The following is a 13,004-nucleotide window of genomic DNA, read 5'->3' as shown; positions in this document are numbered from 1 at the left end:
AACTGTATGACTCAGCAGAGGTAGCCATAATCCCCATTAGAATATCATTCCATTGGATAGGGAACCACACCCCCATTCCCCACAGCAGCCACAGCAATGCTGACCCAAGGAATGGCTGAACTCAGACACACCAGTCCTTGACCCCACCTGGTGGTCTTTCTCTATACACCTTGGTAGCCAAAGACAAAGGACATAATATCTTGTAGCTCTATGGCCCAGCCAACCACATGAGAATCCTAAATGCTTAACCAGGTGTCCCTAGGGCAAGTTTGCATCCTCCCAATAGGACCACAGCTGATGTACTCTTGAAAGTGCCACCTCCTGACTGGAGATCAACCAACACAAAAACAGTACACTAAACAAAAACACAACCAAGACCCTCAGAGAGTCTACTTCATTCCCCTGCTGCAGATGGATTACATCACAGGACTCTTTGTAGACACTCCCCAGTAGTGGAGTACTTGTAGTTGCATTGGAGGATTAGACCCAGAAGAACAAAAACAATTACTGCAGTTCAGGTTTCAGGAAGCCCCATTTCTAGGGGAAGTGGGAGAACACCACATCAAAGGAGCATCCCATGGGAAAAAAGAATCTTAACAGCAGCCCTTGAATACCAGATATTCCCTCTGACATGGTCTTCCCAAATGAGAGGTAAACAGAAAAACAATTCTGGTAATATGACAAAACATGTTTCCTTAGCACCCCCAAAAGATCATACTAGCTCTCCAGCACTGGGTCCAAGACAAGAAGAAATCTCTGAATTGCCAAAAAAAGAATTCAGGTAGATTATTAAGCTAATAGGCACCAGGGAAAGGTGAAGCCCAACTTAAATAAATTAAAAACATGATTCTGGATATAGAAGAAAAGTTATTCAGTGAAATATGGCATAATTTTTTAAAAATCTCAACTTCTGGAAATCAAGGACACACAGAAATGCAAAATGCACTTTTAAATCTCGACAATGGAATCAAACAAGCAGAAGAAAAAAGTTCAGAACTTGAAGACAAGGTTTTCAGATTAACCCAATCTATCAAAGACAAAGTAATTTTAAAAATGAACAAAGCCTCCAAGAAGTTTGGGACTATGTTAAACATTCAAACCTAAGAATAATTGGTGCTCCAGAGGAAGAGGAGAAACCTAAAAGTTTGGAAAATATACTTGAGGGAATAATTGATGAAAACTTTCCCAGCCTTGCTAAAGTTCTGGACATTCAAATACAAGAAGCATAAAGGACACCTGGGAAACTTATCATAAAAGATCATCACCTAGGTACATACTCATCAGATTATCTAAAGTCAAGATGAAGGAAAGAATCTTAAGAGCTGGGAGGCAAAAGCATCAGATAACCTATAAAGGAAAACCTATCCGATTAACTGCAGATTTCTCAGCAAAAACACTACAAGCTAGAGGGGATTTGGGTTCTGTTTTTAGCCTCCTTAAACAAAACAATTATCAATCATAAATTTTGTATACAGACAAACAAATGCTGAGAGAATTCACCACTACCAAGCCAGCACTACAAGAACAGCTAAAAGGAGCTCTGAATCTTGAAACAAATCTTTGAAATACAACAAAATAGAATCTCCTTAAAATCTCACAAGACATCTATAACAATAACATAATGGAAAAAAAAAAAACGCACAAAGTATTCAGGTAACAAATAGCACAATGAGTAGAATAGCACCTCATATCTCAATACTAACATTGAATGTAAGTGGCCTAAATCCTCCTGTTAAAAGATACAAAATGACAGCATCAATAAGAATTCACCAATCAAGTGTCTGCTATCTTCAGGAGACTCAAGTAATGCATAAGGACTCACATACACATAAGGTAAAGGAGTGGAAAAGATGTTCCATGCAAACAAACACCAAAAGTGAGCAGGAGTAGGTATTCTTATACTAGACAAACCAAATTTTAAAACAATGGCAGCTAAAAAAAGACAAAAAAGGGACATTATATAATGATAAAAAGGAGTAATCCAACAGGAAAATATCACAATTCTAAATATATATGTACCTAACACTGAAGCTTCCAAATTTATGAAACAATTACTACCAGAATTAAGAAATGAGATAGACAGCAACACAATAATAGTTGGGGACTTTAATACTCCACTGAGAGCACTAGACAGGTTTTCAAGACAGAAAGTCAACAAAGAAACAATTGAGTATTGTCTCAGACCACAGTGAAATAAAATTGGAAATCAACTCCAGAAGGCACACTCAAAACCATGCAAATACATGGAAATTAAATAACCTGCTCCTGACTGATTTTTGGGTCAACAATGAAATCAAAATAGAAACTTAAAAATGCTTTGAACTGAACAATAATAGTGACACAACCTATCAAAATTTCTGGAATACAGTAAAGGTGGTGCTAAGAGGAAAGTTTATAGCATTAAATGCCTACTTCAAAAAGTCTGAAAGAGCACAAACAGACAATCTAAGGTCACACATCACAGAAGTGGAGAAACAAGAACAATCCAAACTAAAACTCAGCAGAAGGAAACAAATGACAGGAACAGAGCAGAACTAAATGAAATTGGAACAAAAAACAATAGTAAATCTCTATAAAAAGAAAGAGCTCTGTTCCCTCTTGTTTTTTTTAAAAAATAGTCTACATCTACAATATTTATCATTTTAAACAAAAGTGATTACCTAATGATATTAAAATAAACAATCTCAATATTTTCATGAGAGGACTGTGAGGACAATATAGTTATTTATTCATACATCTAATATCCGTAAATCATAATATTTCAGGTACTGTTTAAAGTGTTTGGTGATAACACATAACATGGAATTGTTGAATTATATTCACATTGCATAAGCTCAGCGAGTTTCAATCTTTATTAACAATTTCAAGAATATAGACAACTAAAAGACTCTCATGAAGCAGAGAGAGACCTCTGAGACCTGTCTGGGGTCTCCGAGGGTCTCTAGCATTCTCCAGACCCTTTTGGTGCATCGGGCATACATATCTGGCTCAGATTAATAAATCAGTTTTTTTATGTGAGGTTTATGTAGTTATTCACATTGTAGTGAGCATTTAAATGATGAGAAATATCCATTTATACCTCAAATCTTGTTTCTTTTTCATAACATTCTTCAAAGAATCATGTCTCATAGGATTTTATATTTATTTGATGTAAGGAATCCTGGAGCCAAGGCATCTTAGAAAAAGTATTCGATAGATAATTTCTTGCTTATAGCAAATATCGTTAGTCTATTTATCTAAAATTTCAATTAAAAGGAGCTCACTTTCTCTGGAAAATAGAGGGAATGAATGGATCACAGACTAGCTACTTTAACTCTGTCCTCGTATAGGAATACAGCAATTAAAACATAAGATTTAAATTATCCTCTGTCTACTGAGGAAAGACAGAAAATTAAAAAATGAAATAAATGGATAGTTGCCAAATGAATATAGCTTTTTTTTTCTTTTTTTTTAATAAACCTGAAAACATAAATTGGTTGTGCCATGTAGAGTCTGGGATTACAGTTTTAAAGAGAGTAGTCAGGAAAAGACTAACTATAAAGGAGACATTTGAAGAAAATCCAAGGAAGTGCAGAAAGGAGCCATGAAGGTATCTGAGAGAACAGTATTCCACACGGAGGGAGCAGCAAGTACAAACGCTGTGAGTTAGGAGCATGCTTGGCCTTTCTATGGTGCAGAGAAAATACAAAGTGGCCTGCATGGAGAGAACAAGGGTGAGAAAAGCAAAATATAAGATCAAATGGAAAAAGAGAAATATTATATGGGGTCTAGGAAGAGTACTATAAATGTTTGCTTTCGTGGTTTGATTGCTCTTGGCATGTTGGCTAGGTTTTATTATTTTAAAAAATTCTCTTTGATTTTTTTCTCATGGTCTTCTATTTTCTTCAGGTCACATCAAACCCCTCATTTTCCCAGTTTGTAGTTTGCTTAGGCTTTACTTCTGCATATAAATCCTTCCACAAATTATACCAAAAGTCACATGGGAGATAATTTTCTTCCTCTTTGGCTTGAAAGTTGTTGGCATTTGCATAGATAATTTATAAAGTTCATCTGATGCCAGGTGTGTCCTCCTCAGAACCACATCCATTGAGGTTTCCATCTCTCCAATTCAATCTGTGGTATTCTGCAACAGATTTCTTCAACAGCAGCTTATAACTTCGAAAATAAGTCTTCCCTTGCTGTGTGGTGAAGTGTAAAACATACTCTAATCCAGCTGGGAGGATATTTGATACTCCTGGGCTGCTGAAGAAATCAGTAAGAAGACTCTTTAGACTTAATAGAGTCTTCTTTTACATCAAAATCCTCACTAGCAAATATTATCATGGATTTTGTTTTCTCAGGGCATTTACTGTTCTTAATGTCTATTAATGAGACAAATTTCTCAATGCCTAATTCTATCATATCTAGCAAAAGACAGTCATACAGATGATCTATTATTAGAGTATTTGTTCATTTCTTGTTATGGGAGCCATATGTGAATAAGGAACTGTCTGACTTCTTTGAAGAATTCCAGTGATATCTGATTCTAGAATGGTCTTGTAATATTTTTCTTTTTGTACAAAAAACTACATAGATTTTTCAGTGTATACACATTTCTAAGTACTTGTGTCACTGTTGCAGTTGCATTCTCCTCTTTAATCAACATGGCATTTTAAATATTTTCACTGAATTTCAGTTGTCTCTTCTCAAGGAATTTCTTGGTTCTTATTATTTTAGGCTTTACAACTTGGTCCATGGCTACCGCAACCCACAACCCAAACCACGTAAAATACCAAGTGATTTTTGTTTGTTTGTTTGTTTTTAATATTCAATGAGATTAAAAAAAAAAAAAAACACAAGAGAAGTGACATGATATCTCCTACCCATTGTAAGTGTCAGTGTCATTCTAGATCTTGTATTGAGAGTAAACTGTGCATTTCTGGGAGGCAAAGTAAGAGTGGAAGCAGGGAGACCAATTATAAAGATATAGCAATATTTCTAAATAAGATCAGATAGAGTCTTGGACAAGAGTATTAGAGGTTGATGTGGTAAAAGCCCTAGTATGTTTTGAAGACAAGACAGAATGGAATTTTCATGTGAATTGCCCTCAGGGTCTAAGAGAAAGGAGAAAATCACAGATATAATCAAGGATTCTTACCAGATCTCTGTGAAGAAAGGCAGAGACTACAGCTGGAGTAGTTTGGAGAGATGAGTGTACAACAATTTGGGGACATGTTAAGTTGGAGATGTCTACTAGAAATTCTAAACTAGATGCCACAGAAACTGACATTCAAATTTAGATTCCAGGGAAGCGAGTAAGGCTGGGGATACAAATTTTGGAATTTTCAGTGACGTTTAAAGTCATGACTCTTTATTAGATCATCAAGGAAGTGACAGGAAACCAAGAGGTCAATTTTCCACTGAGAGACATGGGGGTAGAACAGGAGCCAGCCAAGTTAACCAAGAAAAAGCGAACTGCAAAGTAGGAAAGAATCCAAGATACCACGGTGTTTTGGAATCCAAATCAAGGATGCGTTTTAAGGAGGAGGCAGTGATAACTGTAAAATGCTTTAGAGGACTCAGAAGAGAAATAAAAATTAAAGGTTGAATTTACCATTGAATTGTTGCTGTTGATAAAATATGTTGTGGTAGAGATGCTGAGACAAAATGTTTTATATTTTTCTTTAAGCACAATATATAAATTTGATAAATGTCTTTTTTACAATGGATATTGTTTGGAACTTATGCTTTTGTTTTGACATATATAGGTATTAATTATTTATTTATTCTTTGAGACCTACTATACATAAGATCCTCTCTTACCTTGTGTAGAGAAATCAATCCATGAGATTTACAAAGTCCCTGAATTCATGGAGCTTACATTGTTTTGGATGTAATTAAACCAATATGTGCAAATATTAAGTATTTATGCATAAATTTAACTGCCATGAAAAGATAAAATATAATGAAGGGATATAGTATGAGTTGGGTAAGTGGCTGCTTTTGTATGTTTTTCGGAAAGGCTTTTCTGAAACTATTAAATTTGTGTTGAGTTATGCAGGATAAGAAAGAAACAGCCTTATAAAAAGCTGTTGTATGGGGAGAGCATTCCAGTAAGAGTAAAGAGTTGCAAAGCCTCTGAAATTAAAACGATCATAATAAAAATAGCCTGTATTTACTCAGCACTAACTGTGAGTCAGACACTAAATATTTTAAATATATTATTTGATTTAATCCTTGCAAGAAGTCTACAAAGTAGATAACATTACTATCTTTAAAGATTATAAATATGTTGCTATAGAAATGCAGCTATGAAGCAATGAAACTCATATTCATAATTTGCATGCTTATAGACATTATGTTACTTCAAATATGCTTTGTTCAAGAAACAGATAAATAAACTATAGAGTGAAGAATCCAGGGCGCAGATTATATACAGGATTTAATGAGTGATGTAAGTTTGTTTTTTTATTATAATACTAGTCAGACATCATTTTAATTATTATAGCTATGAAATGATATGACATACTTGTTTGCTTTTAAAGATGATTCCAACTGTTGTGTAGATAACAAAATGTAGAAAATCAAGTTCTTGAAATTACTGAATTAAATTTCTCCCATGGATGGGTAACAGTATACTCTCTGGGCAATGGTTTCTAAATGGGTGTATTTTCAATTTTATAATTATTAAAAGAACATTATTAAACTACATTTATTTCTGCTTGGATTCATATATGATATGCCACAACAAATATATATTTTAAGATTGTGAAAATATAAACCAATTATTAATTCCCATAAAATATTTTCTGCAGAAGTTATTTTGTAGACGTATTCATATGATTTAAATTAAATTTCACAAAAATGCACATACTTAAGCAGAATATACACACTATGTAGCAGAAATTTTTAAAAAATTTGCATCAAAGTTGTTTAACAAATATCAAATCTTTAGTATTCTGAGGGTTAGTCCTCAGGTCTAAGTTGTTAGTTTTCTGAAATTATCATGACATTCCTGATTCTTTGTCAGACATACAACAAACCTCATTCCATTCTGTCAATCCAACTGTTCTTATTGTGAAGATACTATTTTTCTGTTAAAAATAATTTTTAAAAACCCTTGTGTATTGAATAAACTTGAGATTAGAATAATTTCCTTTTAAAAGATATGATAGTGAATATGAACATAAGAGAATGCAATATTTCTTTTTAAGCTGTTTAAATTTCAGAGCTGCAAATTATAATGTAAATTAAAATAATTAGATATTGGAAACATTAACTGCAAAATATCTTGGATACGAAGTAAATTAAATCTTCAAGTTATTATCAAAACATTAATATGCATAAAACTGAATGCACATAATTATGATAACTTTCACTCTTTTATTTGAAGGAAGGAAATATCAGTGTGGGTGGTGTATTTTTCTCCTTCATTGTAGAGATCTTTGATGCAAATTTAATCCAGACTAAACCTTCATAGTACATAGTTGTTGTCCAAGGGAGGACCAGAACAACTATCAAAGCATAGCAATACTCTCCCTGCCAAGAGGCTCAGTTTTTTGGGGGGGTCAGACTGAAACAACATATGGAACATCCTAGGATGTTTTTGAAAATAATACAGTCATTTGCCGGCAATTAATTAATAGGGCAAAAAATCTGAGTGTAATACTAATAGAGACAGAGCAGCCAAAAGTTTAATGGGGGCATCAGGAAATAAGCAGTCCAACAAAACCCAGCTAAAACCATTGTTATTTCTGAAGCTCAGGATAATTATGTACATGGCCCAGGTCGCACCCACTGTGGCGCTATCAGGTAGGGAACATTTAAGATTTAAATAACTAGAAAGTAGCAATATTCATTGATTGGAGGACTTAACGTTGTTCATATACAAATTCAATCCCTAGAAAAACTTTCCCTTTTCTTCTTCTTTTCTTTCTTTTTTTGCAGAACTTAACAAGCTGACCCTTAAATTAATTTAGAAATGCAATGGATGGTCCCAGATTCAAAATAATCTTAAAAATGATTAACAAGTAGTGTTGGGGTCCGCGTGTTTCCTAAACAAAGGAATGAACACACAAGACAACACAAGACAAGACAAACATGGCGGCCGCCTCGAATGGCGTGCTCTGCTTTATTTTATACAGTCGTTTGTGGAATGTTGCCAAGTCACAAGACACATTGTTGTTTTTCTGACCTTTCCCTGACTTTCTGGATTTTCAAGATGTTTACATATAAACAGGCCCCCAACGCCCTGCTTCGTTTGCAAGAGCAGGACTTACTGGGAACGCCCTGCTTCGTTTGCAAGAGCAGGACTTACTGGGAACGCCCTGCTTCGTTTGCAAGAGCAGGACTTACGGGGAATGGCCCTGCTTCGTTTGCGAGAGCAGGACTTACCGGGAACGCCCTGTTTGTGAGCACGTAGTCCTCCACAAGTAGAAGGGCTCACAATTACTAATTTAGCAAGGAAACAGAGAAATCAACACTTCTACATTGGTGCTGGGATTATTAAATGGAGCAGCCGCTTTGGAAAAGAGAGAGCGGTTACTGATAATCTCAGAGTATTGCATCCATGAGCCAGCATGCCAGTCCTAGGTATATGTCTGTGAGAAATAAAATATATATACAGTGGCCCAAAAGTAGAATTAACCAAAATGCCCTTCAATTGAAGAATGGATAAGGAAAATGCAGTATAACCATACGACAAAATATTTTTGACATTAAAATAGATTGAAGTACTGATGCTACCACATGGACCAATATTAAAGAAAAAGCTCTATGTCAAAGAAGTCAAGTGTAAAACACCACATATTATATTATTTTGTTCACACCAAATGTTCAGTATAGGCAAATCAATAAGTATAGTTAGATCAGTGGTTGCCTAAGACGAGGGGTAGGAAATGGAGAGTGACTGTTAGTGGCTATAGGATATCTTTATGAGTGATGAAAATGTACTAAGATTATTGTGATGTTTGCATAACTCTGCAAATATGCTAAATACTATTAAATTGTGCACTTGAAATTGGTAAATTATATGGTATATAAATTATTTCTCAATAAAACTTTAAAATTAAATTACAGTATGTATTAAACCATCCATTAACATCAGAGATAGTTATTATATCAACTTCTTACCCCGATAACTGATAAGAAAACACTATAAATATTTTTAATGTCTTATTTTATTTCTTGTCTCATACACTTTCATCTCTGACCTCCAAGTGTTTACCAACAGTATCTTCAAGTCTTTTTAACATTCACCAACCATTTGGTTTCAAAGCCAATGCCACATTTTGTATGTTTTTGTTACATCAATCCCTATTTCCAAGTATTGCATTTCTGTCCACTTAGGTATTGTTGTACCTAAAATTTACCTAAAAATTTAATGACTTGAAACAAAACATTTATTTTATTAACTCTCATTGATTTTCTGAATCCAGGATTCAAAAAATGTTCACTTTTGTGGTTCCGTCCTTGGGTGCTTATGTAGATTCAGCCAGACAATGGCAGAGGCTGGCATATTGCTGGGGTTTGGATGCTGGATGAGCAAGTGGTTAGCGCAGCATCTCTTTTCTCCGTGGAATGCTAATTTAGTGTTTCTAACAGCAGAGTGATACAATAGCCACTAGTACGTTTATGTGGCACGTGAAGCCTTTAAAACTTGAGTATCCTAGTATTTCAGCTGAAAAGACAAAAGCTGCATCATTTTTCATGATCCGTAACTGAAAGTTGTAGAGCATGCTTCTGATACATTATTTTGGTCACAAAATATATTAAAACCCATCAAATTTAAGGGGATAAGGATTATACAATATCTCATGATGAAGAGTAACAGGATACTAGAAATAGAAACATGTTAGAGAAGAGAGAATGTTCAGTCATCTTGGGAAAATGCAATCTTCCAAAGTATTATATTGAAAATTAAAGAATGCATGTTCAAAGATATGCTAAATGTTGGCAAGAATAGTGTTATTTTGTGAAGTAATTCAAAGCACACAAATTGTTGAATGTGAGAAAGATAATTTGAAATATAGCATTATATGTATACATGCTATAAAAAAATCACAGAAGTTTGATATTGGTGTTGAAATGAATAGATAGAAGGAATAGACAGAAATTATAAAAATTTGAAGAAATAGTAGAGAAATAGTAGTATGTAGTGTCAGTAACTACTGACATGAATTTAGTATTTTATAATAAACATGAGTTTGTAGTTCACTGTATATACAACCACATACAAACACAAAAAATAGACAAACATGCACACACATATGTCCGTCTTGGAATTACTGGTTTTGAATATACCATGTTGGTACAAATGTCATAGAACCTACTGAAAATGATAAAATTAAGCTTGGCTATCTTTTCTATGCAGAAATAAGTTAACAAGGCTTAAGCATTACATATAAGCCATATAGCTATGAAGACACTAAAATGAGAAAGATGAACATTTACAAAAATATAAGTTTATGTCCAAAAATATAAATACAGTAAAAATAAAATAAGCAAACAAGGATAATAATTTTATTTTAAAAGTTTTAAAAAGTCTAAATGTTTTGTATTTTAAAATAATTCCAAATCAACTGTTAAAAACCAGAAATCCAAGAGCAATTCTACCAAGTATTATTATATCCACACAAGTTAGTCATTATTTGCCCTGTTATTTGCCCAGAATATCTGGTCTTTCTCACAAACTTTCAACTTTTCAATATTCTTAATTTCCATTTGTTTCATTTTAAATGATATATCACTGCACCTTTGCCCAGCTTTGTAATTGCTGGGTGAAGAAACATCTTTCTAAAGTCAAAATTTCAGGCTATAACAATTTATACAATATATTGGAACATTTAGACCATTTACATTTGATGGGATTATTAACATCACAGAGTAAATAGCTATTACCAGTAGCTTCTCTGACTTGACAAATAAGTTGCTTCAAAAGGAAGATTAAAATATTATTATATTTCTATACAATATTTAAAATCAGGTATTCAAAAAAAGATAAGACCTATTTACTTTCCAAAAATCTAAATTCAAAGTGACAAAAATTTTAAACCTTGACCAATAATTAAGTTTTAAAGTTACACACACACACACACACAGAGAGAGAGAGAGAAAGAGAGACAGAGAAAGAGAGAAGGAGAGGGAGAGAGAGTTAAATATATATATATACATATATATATATGCTTAATTATGTAAGGATATCAGAGGGTGCCAATGAATGTCAATAGGATGCACATAAACATTTCAACATTGTTGATTAGGGTTTTGTTAGTCATCAAGATACATAATTTACCATTTTCATTGGCATTAAAATGCCTCCACTTGACATCCTGTCACTCATGGTGATGAACAGAAAAAATACAACTACATTGGCAATCAACTAATGAGCAATAAAATGTAAAGACCATTTAAGAAAAAATATAAATATTCATAGCTTATTTAAATAGAAGACAAACATAGGGAGAGGCACCAAGCCCTGTATACAAAATTTCAAGTGTTTAAGTGAACTACATGTTAAAATATATGTATATATACTATATACACATGTATGTATGTGTGTGTATAGATGTACATATATACATATATATATATATAAAATGTGTATCTGTTATTAGCAGGAGGTGATATTTCAGGTGAAGAGTATAATAAAATTTATTACTATATTTTTATATTTATTACTATATTTTTAAAGCACTTTATAAGTATTACTTTATTTTTATTATGCTTTATACATATTAAACATTTTAAATCTCATGATTACTCTATGCAGATCATATTTTATTTCTATTTCTATCTGAAACACACAGAAAAATGTTAAGTAATATGCAGTGTCACACAGTATGTAGGGAGCAGGACCACTATTCCAAGCCAACTAATCTGGCTCCACAGACCGTGCCCTTAGTCAGGATGCTGCATAACCTTTCTACATGTTCCATGAGGCTGTACGTAGAGGAGAGGAGAAAGATAGAAAACAGTCTCAGAGAGGATATCATGTGTAATAGACAGTCTCAAAACACAGGTACAAACTGTGAACCTCTGATAAGAAAGTTAAAGTCTTAATCCACATAACAGAAAAGAGGAAAAAAATAAAAACAGGAGTCCAGGGAGTCTGAATTTCAGATTTGATTCATTAGATGTAACGGTAGAGCAGAATGAGGGAGGATAAATAGTAAGACCCACGTTTTAGTTTCTATGTAAAGACTTACATTTGTGTGAAAAGATGAGAAAGTGAATAACTATTTGCAACATGTCTAATGGAAAGAAAACATGGCTCTGGGGAAAAAGAAAAAGGACTCCATAGGTACTGACAAATTTTGATATCAATGAATGAATAAACTTTGCACCTTCAATAGTATTATGAGGTGCTTGGAAATATAAAAAGGAAAGAAGGAAGGAATGAAGGAAAAAAAGAAAAAGAAAGGATGAAAGAATGGAGGGAAGGAAGGGAGCTTTATAACTTTTTGTTACATTAGATATCAATTATCAATCCCAGTGCACAGTTGAGGCTAGCTAGCTATTGACACCATCTTTCCAACAGATTAGTCTCTTTACTCTGTACTTTTTACTTGTCTGTCAAGTATATACCTATCATCAGAAGTGAGAAATTGTATTATTCAGTTTGTAGATTTGATATAAGAATTGCATAGAAGACTGTGCATAAGTAAGAAATTAATATGACGAGAGTAAATGAGACAAAGTTTTGTGCACTAAGCTGTTCTGGGAATACACTCAGGAATTTTGAGCAGCGGAGTGTCCTGATCAAATTTGCTTTTTAGAAAGGTCATTTGAGAAGTAGTGTAGAAAATAGATTATATAGTAGGTAGAAAAAAATAGTTCGAGGCTTTTCCTGAGGAATCCCATGAGAAGTGATGAGTCAGGCTATGAGAGTAAAATGGGAGATAAGGATTTATGAGATAATGAGTGACAAAACCTGCAGCATTTATTGACATGATAGAGTGTGTAAATGCAGATATGTGGTGACTCCAAGATTCTAACTTAAGAATATTAATGAATTAGTCACTCAG

General features: G+C 33.6%; 1 pseudogene; it reads right to left on the bottom strand.

Annotated features, from left to right (window-relative positions):
* Window positions 1–3,889: 3,889 nt before the first annotated feature.
* On the bottom strand, window positions 3,890–4,735 carry LOC103236157 (ribosome production factor 2 homolog pseudogene; annotated as a pseudogene).
* Between the last annotated feature and the right edge of the window lie 8,269 nt (window positions 4,736–13,004).

This window comes from Chlorocebus sabaeus, chromosome 7 (genome assembly GCF_047675955.1).
Source record: "Chlorocebus sabaeus isolate Y175 chromosome 7, mChlSab1.0.hap1, whole genome shotgun sequence".
Classification (NCBI taxonomy): Eukaryota; Metazoa; Chordata; class Mammalia; order Primates; family Cercopithecidae; genus Chlorocebus; species Chlorocebus sabaeus.
Note: the sequence above shows the minus strand (reverse complement) of the source record. Positions and strands in the feature narration are given on the sequence as shown.